At 43.9% G+C, this 16,017-nt stretch overlaps 1 pseudogene across 1 annotated transcript in view; it reads left to right on the forward strand.

Moving 5' to 3' along the window:
* The window catches only part of LOC149327333 (uncharacterized), an 82,856-nt pseudogene extending 67,206 nt beyond the window's left edge, over nucleotides 1–15,650 (forward strand). Inside the window, exons 13-15 of the transcript XR_016286543.1 lie at nucleotides 2,852–2,981; nucleotides 10,614–10,774; nucleotides 15,434–15,650. The product of XR_016286543.1 is annotated as an uncharacterized LOC149327333 (transcript). The remainder of the gene's footprint in view (nucleotides 1–2,851; nucleotides 2,982–10,613; nucleotides 10,775–15,433) is intronic.
* The last annotated feature ends 367 nt before the right edge of the window (nucleotides 15,651–16,017 follow it).

The following is a 16,017-nucleotide window of genomic DNA, read 5'->3' on the forward strand; positions in this document are numbered from 1 at the left end:
TTCCACACTTAGCCAAACGGCTATGCAACGGTCTCACACGCGGCGAGAGCTCCTGAATAAAACAACGCTAATTCGAGCCTCAGAATTAGTGAAAGCTAGATTAGCTGCTCATATCTATTCAAGCTTTGCTAAATTAAGCGAAAGTACGTTCTTATGCACTAGGTTGCATGAACCATGACAAAATTTGTTTTCTGTTGGCGCTGCGACTCAGTTGAGCCTGCAGCGGTAACTTGTTGATACACTGGCGCACCACGCAGGCGACAAGAAAGCCCTGTTTGTAGAAGGGGGGTGGGGTTGCTTATGACTGGCAGGAAGGAATAAGAGTGCATGAGAATTGGAAGTGCATGCTAGCCACACACCTAATGCTTGATATTGAACAAAAAGTTTTCTTTGCAGCGGAGCACCAAGACTGTAGCGATATAAGCACGAGCGCGTTCTTAGCGCCGGCACAATTAACCTGAATGTCAAACTAAATGTCATTGATAACGTGAATACGTCCTGCAACACAGCCACGCTGCGGAAGTATTCTCGACAAGGTTTTTTTAGCGCCTGAAGTGCGGCTATAAGCGGGCGCGGCGGCGGAGCTGCCGCAGCCCCGCAGTCCCCAAAGAAACGCCCGCACCGTGGCGTGCCAGCCGGCGGAAAATGGCCACGCCCAGGAGCGGCTCTGAATTCTGGTCTATACCCTGCACCTGTTTCTTGCATCATTCGTAGAGCTACAAACTCGGCAGACTGTTGGATTTCACATCGTATAAGGTCAGCTGTGGTTGCATGTCCTTCAAGGCACACCATTAATAAAGATGGAGACCTCTTCCTCTAACTACCCGCCGTACCCACCTGGCATAAAAATTGGTTTCATTGATGCTAATTCTACTTTATTGGGTCAGCTGTGGGGCGCTGCTGCATAAGAGGCAGTCAGTGACATTGCTGTGTGCTGTAGGCTTTATTGCCTGCAGTAATATTGCACGCATTTCTGAATTGCTGCCTCTTTTTTAGATAACATCAACATATTCGTTTGCTTCCATAGTTTTGCATGTCATCTCCGCTTTTTCTGAGCCATCGGTTTTAGATGGCTTGAACAGGCTGAGATCGCTTGGTAATTGTAATATATACATATTTTGCGCAAGGTGTCACCCCCCTACATGCTCTATACTTGTAAATACAGTAAGTTCATTCCTGCCTTTGTATGGAACCCCAATCTGAGCATGCACAGCTTAAAAAGTTCATTGTGAAATCTCAAGCTGTGTCTCCTGGATGCATGGCATTTTTAACTTCTTTGCCAAATTCGTGCTGCGTAATCTCATGAAGGCGGATGTACAGAATTGAACGGGTTTGTTCATGCAGGCATTGAATAGACAGTGAATAGACAATATGCAAAACTGTTTGGAGGTATCGTAACAATGCGCCTCCAGATTCTATTTGCCACGTTAACTGAGTTGAGATCTTGCTTCGCGTGCTACGCATACTGTCTCTCTAGTTTGTTACGTCCAAGTCTAACTTTACGACGCCTACGATTTTTTTTACACAAGTGCGATGATACCGTCAAGCATGAAAGTTGTACTAAAAATGAGCAAGATATGCTTGGAGCTACACCATAAGTGCGGTATACTTTCAAGCTTCTTGAAGCTAGTACTGTGCAGTCTGTCATCTTCCACATATTCCACAGCAGGAATTGAGTGTGTGATTGGAAACAGAGGTTTGCAAAAGTTCCAGGTGGTAATCAAAGATGTCTATTCCTGTTCAGTTGTTTGGATGTTAGGCTACCTTGACGCTTTCAGGCGCCATTTTTTGTTTTGACTGAAATCAATTATTTTTTTTTCACCTAAGTAGTATATTCAGGCCTCAAGAAAGGGAATTCGTTAGTGTTCGAATGTGAAGGACCAGCAGGTAATTTTGTACAACAATGTGGAGAATTCTGTACAAAGTGTCAGATTCCTTAGAAATAAAAACATCGAAATGTTCTCATGTGTCAGGCAAACACCCTAGGGATTGTGGAATCACTTTATGTTTCGAAGATGCACATTACGCTTGAAATTGAGCAAAAACAATCTATGTTTTCACTCGCGACAAAATCTGTCTGCACTAAAACGGTGGACAAAGTGCTAACTAGCTCAGTGTTATATGAAATATTACTTACTGCGTTCGCTACATGGTACAAAAAAAAAAGCAACTTATTTGCAGTAAGAAGGGTGCTCAATTGGACTAAAATTGTTAAATCATTGTCAAGTGCTCTATTTTCTCAGAAAAAAAGCTTTAAGTTTGCCGCTTACGCAATTGTGTACAAAGCGTCTGAAAAGGGTTAATGGCAGTTTCACTATTTTAGGGTGGCGGCATTCCTTGCTCGATTGGGAGACACCATCTTTGATAACGAAAACTACAGTGAACTGTAATTCAGGCACAGAGCTTTTCATCAATTTATGCCTGAAACCTGAAATAGCACTTTGACGCCTGACAGCAGTGTTGGATAATTTCATGGGACAATGTTGGGTAAATTGGTAAATTGGTTTTTGAGGAAAGGAAATGGAGCAGTATCTGTCTCACATATCTGGGTGGCGCCGTAAGGGAAGGGAGGAAGGTGGGAGTGAAAGAAATTTCGGCCACCTGGGGATCTTTGACGTGCACTGATATCACACGCCTTACCACTGAGCCACTGCGACGGGTACAATGTTGGGTCTCACTCGTGCAATGGCATAGGATGCCTCCGAACAGCGATAAACGCATTGATGCACCATACGAACCTGCTGAGTTGTAACGCGTGATGCTAAAGCCTATGGCCGGATGTTCAAAACCAAGCTGTGTGAGCGCGTGTTCTCATCTTTGCCCCCCCCCCACATTGTGTGGTGGTCCTCAGAGCAAGGGGGTGAGGACAGCGTGGTGGAGTGCCTGCGGCTTCTGGCGGACTTTGTGGACTGCCCGGACAACAAGGACAGCGTGGCAGCCTGGAGGCAGCTGTGCCGGATCACACTGGGCGCCAGTCACAGGTAGGAAGAAGGAACTCTGATTTGGGAAGGCCGAGCACAAACAAAGTAACTCAGCACAAAAAAGAATCTGATGGCCATAACTGCACCACCTCCCAACAGCCGAGGCCCACTGATCTCTCATAACCCTGTGTGTGACACTTTTTATTGACAACATACTGTGCCAACCCTTTGGATCCTGCAGAAAGACTTTTAAGGGGGGGATGAGGAGATCGATGGCAACTTTTCTATTTTTCGACTTGGAGTGATGAAATTTGGCAGACTGGCTTAAAACAGCATCAAACAACCAGATACTATAAAGTTTCACAATGACAGCTTCAGTAGGTTCCCTTTTATCATTGCTTATTTGTTGTCCCCATGTTGCTTGCTTGTGGTAAGCCCAGCATGACAAAAAAACAGGCTACAGGTCTGTAAAGGCTGTTAATATTTACTTAGAATTGTGGTGTAAGTCAAGACTCTCTTAATTTCTTTTTTTAATGTCTCTGCTCTTTTATTTGGAGGTATGCACATTCTCTAAGTAATATGCTCTAATTACCATGTAATAAAAACATGTGAGCCTAAATGGTAAATCTGAGACTGTCTCAGCACAGACCACATTTCAGGGATCACAACAAAACAAACGGGGTAAAAATCCATGCACCCACTTCTGTGCTATATGCTTTCCACGAGCAAGGTATTAAAGGGAAGCTGAAATAGCTTTTTGAGAATTAGAGGTTATTCAAGAATTCGAATCTATCAAGCTTCTAGATAAAGCATGCAAAGTATTTTTTCATTAGCATTTAAAATGCTGACATAACCGTCGATTAAAACTGCGACGATGTTTAGGCTTCTCCTCACTACGTTGGAGGAGTGCGAGGAAACTCGGCAGTGACGTCATTGTTGCCGAACTTTCAGGTGTCCGCTGTTTACGCCTACATGCTGCTCTGCATCGTCAGATGGCGCGAAACAATGCATTGTGAGCGTCACCTTCGATGGCGTCGGTTTTCTTCCATGTAATAACCGTTTCTTCGCTGGAAACGTAGGACCGTCATACGTGATGTCATTATCGGGGCCTCTGCCCGTTGCTGTGCACTTCAGAGAAGCTGAACGCTGACGCCGACTTCATTCGGCGATTACGCCACCATTTCAAATGCTAGAGCAAAACGATTTCGCAGGCTTTACCCGGACGTTTTGCACATTAGGCCACCGTAAACTCATTGAATTCTAAAACCGCTTCAGTTGCCCTTTAAGCTCAAAACAAACTTTCTAGAAAACAAGTTGTAAGCTAGCACACACTGTCTATGTGTAGGTGCTGACAAATGTATTTATTTGGAGCACTTAAAGTTTATTTTTGGGCGAAATATTTCAGTGCAATGTAAAAACAGTGTTGGAGATGTCAAAAAGTGTACTTTTCAAAAATCGACCTTTCTTGTGTTTTTTGCAGTCTGATTTTCACATCCCCCATTAAAGCGAACGCTTTTAATGGCTCATACTGCTGTCCGTTAACAAAGTGTGTCACATGCGTTTAACTCGGGAACTAAAAAAGATAGAAGAAAACCAATGGTTGCTTCAGCTAGAGGAGGAAAAAGTGAACCTAGAAGCCAAGTTTGATGACTGCAGATTAATTAGTTAATTAATTATAGGCAAAAATGTCGAAATTGCATCGAAATAGCGCAGACATAGATATAGCCACGGGAACGCTGTGACGTCACATCCGCCGGAAGTTGTCACGGCATAGTGAAAATTGTCACAGAATGGTTGGGGAAACGCCGGATTTGTGTTAAATTACGTGGAAAATTGTATAATTATGCGTAATTAACACTTGAGATCCCCGAAAGATGTCTAATTTGGGTATCGATATAGCCACGGGAACGGTGCGACATCAGATCCACCGGAAGTCGTCACGGCATAGTGTCCTCGGATTTCGCCTCTCAACACTTTAGTTGCCAAAGTGTCCTTGCAATTTTTAATACAGCCCTCTCTGCAGAAAAGAATGAAAAATTCTAATTGGTGATACATGTGCAAGCGCTTGTGTGTGCTCAAATGCACCATGTGTATTACATATTTCAGGAGGACACTTGGCTGTAATCGTCACTGTTGTTCTTGGGTTCATTTTTTTTAGCTTTCTTTCATTTCATTACCGTAAAAGCTGAGATGGGCATTACCATTGGGGAGCAAACATCAAAGCATCATTAGTACATTAACATATCATCGTTACAAGTTAGTTAATAACTCGTGGTGGTGCTGTTTAGACAAACGTCATATAGACAAACGTCACGTTTGTAAACGGAGGGGGCGCTGCAGTCGGCAGCGACTTGGGGTTACTGTAAGCAAAAACGCAGCATGCGTACGCTGCGTCAAGCGACGCTGCCTTCGAAACCTACCTGCATATGGGAATATTTCCAAGTGCGATCATCACTTGTGTTTGGGAACATTCTTGGAGAATAGTTCTACACTTTTTCAGCCTGTTCTCCAGATGCAATTATCAGGCGGAGTGCTATGTTGGCTTCCTTCTCTGTAAAATACAGCACAGCCATGGCGGACGACTATGTTGAATGATTAAATCAGACTGAGAAAGCGCGAGGTAAAGAGGGAAACTAAAGAGTGCTAGTGCAAAAAGTAGGACGGCATGATGCCCAATGCGAACCAGCTTTTTTATATGACAAACCTTGTGATGCGCTTTGTTTTCTCCGAGCCACTTCTGGAGGACGTGGAAATTACCGGACACTTTTAAGTCATACTGTTGCTTTGAATGAGGCAAATGCGATCTCTTTGTTCTTTGGAACTTAAATGCTTAATTCTGCTCGATGAAACAGACATTTGTGGCATCAATCAAGGTCTCGCTGCACTGATGGCTTTGAGAGAGCTGCACAAACGCATACATAGGCGTTTCCCTTGAGCTTCAGATGAAATTCTGCTTCTTATTTTGAAGCTTGCATTCAAGTGCATTCCTTCTGCTTGATCAGAGTGGCTTTTGGTGTGGTATTTGCGGTGTTCGCCAGGTTCTTATCGACCTACAGTGGGAAAATTCAGTTAATCTGAGAAATAATGCTGTGTGACTTTGTCAAGATCCTGGCCTCGTTTAATAGCGTTTTAGGACCTGTGTTGAAACGGCACTTGTTGGTGCTCGCGAAAGTGAGAGTAAAGAAAAAACTACGCATCATGCATGCTATGGTCCAGGTCTGGTGCTACTTCAAATTTCACGCTTAGTGGCTCGCCTTAAAAGCTGAAGGTGGTTGGCAGCGGCTGTTTTGCGTTTTTTTTTGTGCAAATAGATGTTCGGCACGTAGTCTGGGTGACTGGCATCGGAAACTTTCCCCCTGCATTCAACTTATGATCGTGTACACATGGAATATCACATCTAATGCTGGAACGAAACAGCGTGAAAAAACGGGACCACAGAAAAGCAGAACACAGACACAGTGCTCACTTACAACTTGGTGTATTTCATGCGAGATACTAGCAAATGATATTAGTAGTGTGTTGTTTTTGTTTTTCTTGTGCTTGCCTTCTGTATTCAATGCTTTCTCGCACGAAACACACCCAGTTGTAAGTGAGCACTGCGTCTGTGTTCTTCGTTTCTGTAGTCCCATGTTTTCGCACTGTTTCGTTCCAATATCAAACCAAACTAGCCCAACAATCGTCCCTGTCACATCTAAATTTCTCATGCTGAGAGCATGGCAGAATGCAACTGAGTTGCAGGCATTGGCTTTTGGACTGTTCACCGTGCAACCAAAGAGCAACTATGCCAACCAAGGGACATAAACGGATCAGATTTCGATGCAGAAATGCAATGCTAGCTGCGAAGCCAATCCGTCGCAGAACCTGTCCCGCTCCGCGGCCGCTATCTGTCGCTTTCGCCCCTATCTGGCCGCAATGAATGTGTGCAAGCTTATGCTGCTTCTTTCCATCTGTCTTGCAACTCAACCAACCGACCAACAGTTTATCGGCACTCTGCGAATCACAGTAAAAAACATGCAGACATGGCATACTGAATGCGTACGGTCCTGCCTTTCACCTACACAATGAAAGTCACTGCTGACGCCAGCACTGCCACATCTCCCTGACGTCACGGTTTGGCACTTCTATATAGCAAAATCTTGGGTTTAGTACAGTGGGACTGCTTTTAGTTTTACCTTCTACCTCTATAGACTACTCTACAGTTTAAATTTTTTTTCATACAGCAGAACCCCGCTATAGTAACTTGTGTATAGTAAAAACTCGGATACAGTAAAAAACTGTGGTCCCATTTTGCCTTCCATAGATGACTGTACATTTTTTTTATCCGTTATAGTAAAGACTTTTTCAAAAAATCTCTGTCTCTCCCATAACCGAGAGTAGAGTAAGCATGAAATGTTTACGGGCCTAAGGACGATGCAGAAGCGTATGCGGGCACGACGAGACGCAGGCCTGACAAGAATGTACAGGGTGGTCCACTCTAAGTGCGAACACAGCTCCGCGTGGCCGCGCTCCGCGGAGCGCCAGCGGATCCGGCGCGTTCGCGCATCGAAGCAAAGCCGCGCAGGCGCATGGGGGCCCGGGGCAGGAGCTTCTTGTCGTCTGCTACAGCGCTGCGCGCACCTCAAGCGAGGTGCAAGCGAGGTGCGCGCCAGCGCGGTAGCAGACGACAAGAAGCTCCTCCCCCGGGCCCCTGTGCGCCTGCGCGGCTTTGCTTCGATGCGCGAAGCCCCTAAGAGATCACGTATGACAACGAAGTGTATCGTGGCATTTATGTGCTTTTCGCACGCGTTATTAGAAATCGGAAATTATAATTCCGTGCATTATCAAATGCACAGCTCGAGTGATATCTTGATGAACATTGAGAAGGCACTGGCAGCAGTTATTTTTTGTGACTCGTTTGGAGAGCAACCGGCGCTTGTATGCCGGTCCCGTAGGAGGGCTTAGAGAGTCTCGTTGAAACTCGTTAAATCTCGTACGGTGCCCGGATGTTCTCGTTTCAGAGCCCGGATGAGTAGAATTCAGTGCCCGGATGAGTGGGATTCAGTGCCCGGATGAAGGCTCTCGGCCTCGGCGTGACGTCACCACACTGCCGACAACGGGAGCTAAAAGCATTTCATGCTTAAAAACGGCTACAATAAAGAGCGTCCGACCGTGGCGATATACCTCCCGCGGAATGATGACAACGCAGCAAGCGCGAGACCAACATTCGGAAGCAAATGTACTATACCAAAAACGATAAAGCGGTGCTTTTTGAGATAGCTTCACCACTTTGCTTGGAAGCTATACGGGGAAGCCAACTTGTGGAAGTTCTTGGAGCCTTGAGGCAAAGCGTGCGGCACACACGAAAAAAAAGTAATGGCCGGCTATGAATGCAGAAAGAATGCGACACTGGTCACTAAGAAAGGACAGACAGTAAAAGTGCAGTGAGAAGTAGAGAAAGGAAGAAAAGGGCAAAAGTTCGCAGCATAGCAGCTTAAAGCATGAGGAAGCTGGGGCAATTTGCAGCGCTTGACTGTGCCGTGCGCGTTTCTAAACTTATTGCCTCTGAAATCATGCTGAGGCTGCAGAAGACAACACCATGTTCGCACGAAGGTTTGGTTTGCGTATGGAATTGCAATCCGCATTACATTCCTGGCTGCACTGTATTGATGCAAATGCAAGGCGTAAATGAAATAGTAATGTGATAAATGAAAATAAATAATTGTTATGTAGAGAGGCGATAAAAGTAGGATGTATGGTATTTGTGAGTGTTTCTTTTATAAACCAATGCTCTGTGTTTAGCAAGCAGCCAGAGAGCATCCTCAGAGCTATACCTTCACTAACAGCTGATATGGTAAAGACCCTGATATAGTAAAGATTTCTTCTGGTCACAGCTGGTTTTTTCCTTTCCTCAAAACCAATTTTTTCCCCATCTCCTCATCATTACTCCTGCGGGGAAACCACTCTGGACCCTACGCACAACTTGGTGGTCCAGTTGGGATAGAAGCAAGCTGCAACAAACTGCCTGCAGGATAAAGGCCTTTAGTTCAAGATCTTTACGGTGAACGCCTTCATGGTAAATGCCCTCTGGGTAAAGGCCTTTAGTTGAATACCTTTAGTCCAAAGTCCTTTATGGTAAAGGCTTTTAGGTCAAGTGACTTAAGAGTGTGAGGACCTGCACGGCCCACCATCACTAGTGCTGCTGTATGATAACCATCTGCTTTCTTTCTTTTTTTTTTTTTACTCTTCAGAAAGTTTAACGTGAAGAGTTCTGTAACTTTGATTATTCATTTCTGACATTGCAGTGCATAAACCATATATTCTAGATCTTTTGTTCTCCTATTATTTAACTCAATATATTTAATAACTTTGTGAATCTTTGTGAGAGTCATGAATATTGCCAATGAAACATTTTTTTTTTCCTCATAAGCAATGCATATCTCGGCTTTTCTGTATGCCATTATAAAGAGAGCTCTATTAGCTAAACTATGGTAGACTGCAATAAAGAAAAGTTTTGAAGTTTACGGGTGAATAATTATTTTATGCACACCACCCTGAACTTCCCTGTTTTCCTGTGGTAAGGAAAGAGATAAGAGGCATGCATGCTCTGTCAGCTGGAAATAATGCCATCTGACTCGTTAGCGAGGCAGTGGAAGAATGATTTTTTTTTTTTTTTGTGCAAATCCACTTTCTGTAATCCTGATGGTTCATGGTAGTTCCTGTGAAAAAAGCCAGCAAGTGAAGTCAGTGCATGAAGAGATGGCCGGTGACTTTGTCATTCTTAAGTGGGCATGTTTGTTTGCTAGAATATCACGCAGATCACTAACAGTTATAGCCGATTCTACAAGTTGTGTCGATTCTATGTTTTGATGTTCGTTACCTTCGCCTTGGCTGAACTTCAGTTTCAAGGATATTTAACTGAGCTTGAGCTTACATGGGTGCAAAGAACAATTTGCTCCAACTTTTTCTTCTCTGTATAAATGCATTGTCTGACTTTTAGTGGCAATGTTGGTGTTCATCAAGCAGCAGTTATTTATTTATTTATTTATTTATTTATTTATTTATTTATTTATTTATTTATACAAAATACCCCTAAGGGCCCTCAGTTTGAGGGTATTACATAGAAAAAGGGGGGGGGGGTACAGGCATGTAATCAAAAGTAAACAAATGAACCACAACTTCAGGAAAGTACAACAAAACAGACAAAAGCATATGAGTCATTGCAAGAATAATACAAAACGCAAAATTAAACAATCAAGCGTAAAGGGGAAAATGGAAAACATGAACAGAGGAGCAGACAGTAACGTTAATACAAGTTATACAATGCCTCACAAACCACTGCATGAAAATAATGTGGTGAAATAAAATGTGGAGAGAAAATTAGATTCAGGAGTGTATGTTCTTTGTTCCTACTGCTTGGTCCAAACTCTCATGATGCCATTAATGAAAAGAAGTCAGTGATCACTGTTTGGAAGTAAATGGCTTGGTAGCCTATCCGTGGAGGTCTGCATAGAACAATTAGCCTCGGCATCACTGCGTTCTACTTGCAATAAGGACCAGTGTTGGCGGCACCCGTATTTTTCCTTCTTGAACTTTTGTAGTTTATGAAAGCTTCGTTTTTGTCTGCTGAGGGTGGTCTCCTTGTTGTTGGAATGGAGCAATCAGTTGATGCAGGCCAACTTGACCCCCTAACCGATGCTCGGTGGTTGTGTGCAGCCGGGACATGGCGGTGTCCACGTGCGGGAGTCGTCTGTGGCACGAGCGTGGCGACTACTGGCTCCCCTACCACTTCTCCCCTCGGCTGGAGGGGGACCCGGCAACCTGGCTGCTCAAGGCCGTCTTCCTACAGACACTGGGCCAGACGACAGGCAAAGCCGGTGCGTGCTTGTCTTTGTAGCTCCTTGTGTGTCCAAAACATGCCACAGATGGAACAGTAACATCCCCATCACCAGCCTAACTATGCCCACTGCAGGGCCTCTCCCATGTCTCTCCCATTAACCCTTTCCCTCACCAGTTGCGGCCACCGTATACCCGCAAACTTCTTAATCTCATCCGCCCACCTAACTTTCTGCCGCCCCCTGCTACGTTTGCCTTCCCTTGGAATCCACTCCGTTACCCTTAAGGACCAGCGGTTATCTAGCCTTCGCATTGCATGCCCTGCCCAAGCCCATTTCTTCCTCCTGATTTCAACTAGGATGTCATTAACCCGCGTTTGTTCTCTCACCTGCTCCGCCCGCTTCCGATCTCTTAACGTTACACCTATCATTTTCCTTTCCATAGCTCGCTGCGTTGTTCTTAACTTAAGCTGAACCCCCTTTGTTAGCCTCTACGTTTCTGCCCCGTAAGTGAGTACCAGTAAGATACAGCAGTAACAGCTGGTCGCCAATTTATTTATTTGTACATACTATCGGTCCAACCTGGACCAAGACAAGAGTGGACACAACATCAAACTTGTGGCATACGCAGACCAGCAGGAACAAGGTGCAGTTGATGCAGTATTTATTTATTTGTTTATACAAAATATCCCTAAAGGCCCTCAAAAGGGTATTACATAGGGGGGGGGGGGGCACAGGCAATTAATCAAAATAAAACAAAACCACGAAATATAAAACAACAAAACCACAAATAAAACACTCAGCATGACATAAATAAGCAAAAGAATCAAAAGTATGGCAGCGCTGTAAAGAGTGAAAATTACTACTGTATTCAAATTATACAAACTCAACTCTAATAGTAGAGTCATTTCAATAACATACCCTGCAAAAAAGGAAACCATGAACAAATAAAATGACAATGTACGCAAAGACTTAAGCAGTAGTTATTGAAGGTATAAGATTAAAATATTTATCAGGATCAGTGGTGGTAGCGATATGTGAAGGCAGAGTGTTCCAGAGTGTTCCAGTAGAATCAATAAAACAGTGTTAACAAAGTACAGTCATAAAATACAGGCAAAAAATTGGAGGTAATAAAAGACTCCCTTTATATACTTTATTGCTCTATATGTTTAGCAAGACAAACGGAAAACTGTCCTCGAGATTGTGCATTTACAACTTCATTTGGCCAACTTTGTTCCATTTAGATGCTGTTACAGGTAAAAAAGGGATGTTTGAAACAGTCCATGTGTAATTTCTCTGTTTGGACATGTCTACTATGTTTATTACTGCTCATGCATGTTTTTGTTCTGTTTATGTATTCCTCTTTTCTCACATGCACTAAACTATTAATGACACGATAAAAAAGGTTTAGTCTTTTTTCTTTCCGCCTCTGAGAAAGGTGATGTAAATCGGCTTTTGCATAAAGGGGTGTCACGGAGTCCAGCCTTCGATATTGAGAGAAAATGAACCATGTGGCAAGCCTTGACAGGGCAATGCAAAGTCACTGAAACGAAATGTATAAAGACTTGCTGGGATTCTAAAGTGGGTTCCATGGAACCCTTGGGTTCCTTTGGGTTCCCTTCGGGAGGAGGTTTAGTCATCCCAGCCACCTACAACCATGCATACCTGAACCCTAACCTTCTCTTTTCCCCCTCTCTATATCTTGGGAGTAATCATGCTGTAAACTGTCCATAGCAGACAGTTTCACTTGACAGCCAGTCATTAATACAGTACAAGCTCATTAGTTCGAACCTCAAGGGACCAGAAAAAAGTGTTCCGATTTATTGAATGTCCCCTAGAAAAACTTCCAAAAACTGCCTGCATGAGCATAAATTTATGCGATCAAAGACCGGACAATGGTTGCCTGATTTTGAGATCACAACAGTGCAGCAATGAATATTTTTTTTACCTTCCCCTTAACGCTTTATTGCGGGCACACTGTTGGAATCATTGAAACAGAACTGCTCTGAAATCATGATGGCCTCTGGGATCTTTCACGGTGCAGCACGCTGGAGCTTCACAACTGATGCATCATGACCAAGCCGGCAGTTTCAGTTATTCACATTTTTGAATTAACGGCGGTTAAATTAACAATCTTTTACTGTAATTGAATTGGAGCAATTGTTTTGAAGAGAAGTGCGTATGTGTGTTTTTCTTTGCCTGCATGTCAGTCAGGAAGGGGCAGAAGCCGAAGCACATGGGGTTGCTTGGGATCGTTTGAAATCTGTGGAGTTTCCCCGAGGGTGAAAAGATTAATCACCCTTGCGTAAATTATTTAGGTGCCTATGTGCCTTGCTGCTTCTTTCAGTATTTGTACGTGTCTAATACCCCGGTTTTACAATTTGTCAGGGCTGTCGTCCCGGGTATATAGCAGCTCTGGTTTTGATTGTGTGACTTGTCCTGTTTATGGTCAGGAGTCTAGTGCCAAGAGCTAGGCATCTTTTTTATTTGTTTTATTTTTTGAGCCCAAAAGGCTTTTCTAACCACAATATTTTTGGTTCCTGCGGCAAGCAGTTGGCGCTTATGCGTTCAGCCTTAGTAGGTAATCAAACTTGAGCCTTTCTTTGGGAAAAAGAGGCCCGAAGTGCACATTTGTTTCACACCGTTCAGTCTACTTGCCGGTGCAAGTTCTGATTTTATGCGCTGCAGTGGCACAGTTTGCGATAGAATGTGTTATGGCTCTGTTGCTTCCAGGCCTGTGTGGATACAATTGATCCCAGATATATCGAACTCGGCAGGGGATCGCATGCAATGTACTATTGATAATGCAATGTACAAAACATGGCAACATACAAGTTTATCTCTAACTCTTAAGTGTGAATATGGTGCACCCACGGTATGCACCTAATCCACGTCACATGAAGGGTACAGCGGACAGTGCATTGGAAGAAGCAATCGTCGATCATATGAGGCCTAACTTTGTTGCCAATGCACACTTTAAGCGCAGTAATATCTTAATCGAAATTGGGCACAGTTGATCTTCACGTCGCCTTCAGCACCAAAGCACGCCATGTGAGAGCCGCCGCTGGCCTTCAGTCACTTTGCTGGCTTCATCAATTGACAACCGGTGTACTGAACTCTGGTGTGGTGGGCAGTACGATGTATTGAATAGTCGGCTGAATGGAAGTTTGATAAATGAACAACATCAAATTGCTTTTGCATGGGATTTTGATTGCGGTATTTGGACAGTTCGATATATACAATAACTCAGTATGTATGGGTTCAGCATATCCGTCTTCAACTGTACTATATTGAGGAGTCTGAAGTGATGGTAAATTCAGTTGCAGTGGCTAGAAGGCAGAACAACTGTTTCCACTCAGATGGTATCATGAGTGATTGCTAGAACGAGTCTAATACTCATTAGCAGGATATGTTGTTGGGCAAGTTGGTTCAGGACGAAGGGATGGTAAGTGCGCAAAAAGGACGATCATGAGAGAAGAGACAGGATGGGACAAGCACTCGTCCCGTCCTGTGTCTTCTCTCGTGATCGTCCTTTTTGTGCACTTACCATCCCTTCGTAATACTCATTAATAATTCCCCTCCAAGGCAGGCAAAGAAGGTCTGGTTTGTGGGAGTCCCAGAGCAGATTGTTCAGTCCCTTGGCTTGAATAGTGCATCAGGAGTTCGGACACTCAAAGCAATGTCACATAATGCATCACAAAGTTATGCATTATGTTGCTCAATAACTAGCTATTGCAGGTGTCACTGGAAGGAAAAAAGATGATGACCAAGGTGGTAGTGTTGTAGTGTCTTGTAACCACCACAAATGCTGCCTTAGTCTATTCGTAGGAGCAGTTAATACAGCATGCGCACGTTGTGGGATCACCATCCACTGGTGGCTTTTAATCTTTTCATCTAGTTTCTTCCCATGGTTAAGAGGGGATGTGGGGATCACATTGCAAAAGTCACGGAAAAAGTCGATTTTTGAAGAGTACACTTTTTGGCATCTCCAACACTGTTTCTATGTTGCACTGAAATATTTCATCCAAAGATAAACTTTAAGCGCTCCAAATAAATGCATTTGTCGGCTTCTACACATAGACAGTGTGTGCTAGCTCAGAACTTTCAGGCTTGTTTTCTCGAAAGTTTGTTTTGAGCCTAATGCCTTGCTCATGGAAAGCGTAGCAGGGCAATGGGTGCACAGATTTTTACCCCGTTTGTTTTGTTGTGGTCACTGAAATGTGGTCTGCATCGAGACAGTCTCAGATTTGCCATTTAGGCTCGCATGTTTTTATTACATGGTAATTAGAGCATGATGCATTATAAACATAAAGAGAAGGTGCATATTGTGTCCTCCAAAAAAAAGAGCAGAGAAATTTGAAAAAAAAATTAAGAGAGTCTTGATTCACACCGCAGTTCTTAGTAAATATCAAAAGCATTTACAGACCTGTAGCCTGTTTTTTTGTCATGGTAGGCTTTCCACAAGCAAGCAACATGGGGACAACAGATAAGCAATGATAAGAGAGAACCCACTGGAGGTGTCGTTGTGAAACTTTATATCTGATTGTTTGATGCTGTTGTAAGCCAGTCTGCCAAATTTCATCGCCTTAAGTTGAAAAATAGAAAACTCACCTTCGATCCCCTCTTCCCACCTTAATGTAAGAATGAAAACTAAATCATGGCTGCAGTAAGGACATTCATTTCTGTGCGCTTTCTCCGCAGGCGACTTCATATCGGCGGTGGAAGGCAAGCTCCTGGAGCGTGATGTCGAACTGCTTGATAAGTTCAGGGATGCGCTGGAGCGAGTGTTGAACGTTCCTGGACCCGACAGCCTTCTCGAGGAGGTTCTGCAGGCTGCTGATTGTTTGAAAAGTTGACACCCACCTATTTCATAGCTGTGTCATCAACATTCATGCTGTGAATAAATTCATACATCTTGCGTGTCATGATTCTCTGCAAGAAAAGTTCCAGGACTGACTCTGTAGGAAGGTGAAACCCAGGCATGTCTTGATTCAGGTGTTGTAGACCATGCCTGTGATGAGAAGTGCTGTGTCAAGGCTTCCGGCAAACCTGGCAGTCAAGGATTCCTCAAGTTGTCAAGATCTTAGTTAGTGAACTTGGCTGGATATGAAGCATTTTCATACACACGTACGGTCAGGGACAAAAGTGATATATTCCCTGCGGTGGGAGCTGGAGCAATGGAAAACTGCAGCATTTTGGCGAGCTAAAGCACGAAACATTGAAACGAGCCAAGCGACATACCTGCTGATAATAAAGGTGACGCATTGGCTGTCTCGATCCCAGAT

The sequence above is a fragment of the Amblyomma mixtum genome, chromosome 10, assembly GCF_055824585.1.
Source record: "Amblyomma mixtum isolate Tamu chromosome 10, ASM5582458v1, whole genome shotgun sequence".
NCBI classification, from domain to species: Eukaryota; Metazoa; Arthropoda; class Arachnida; order Ixodida; family Ixodidae; genus Amblyomma; species Amblyomma mixtum.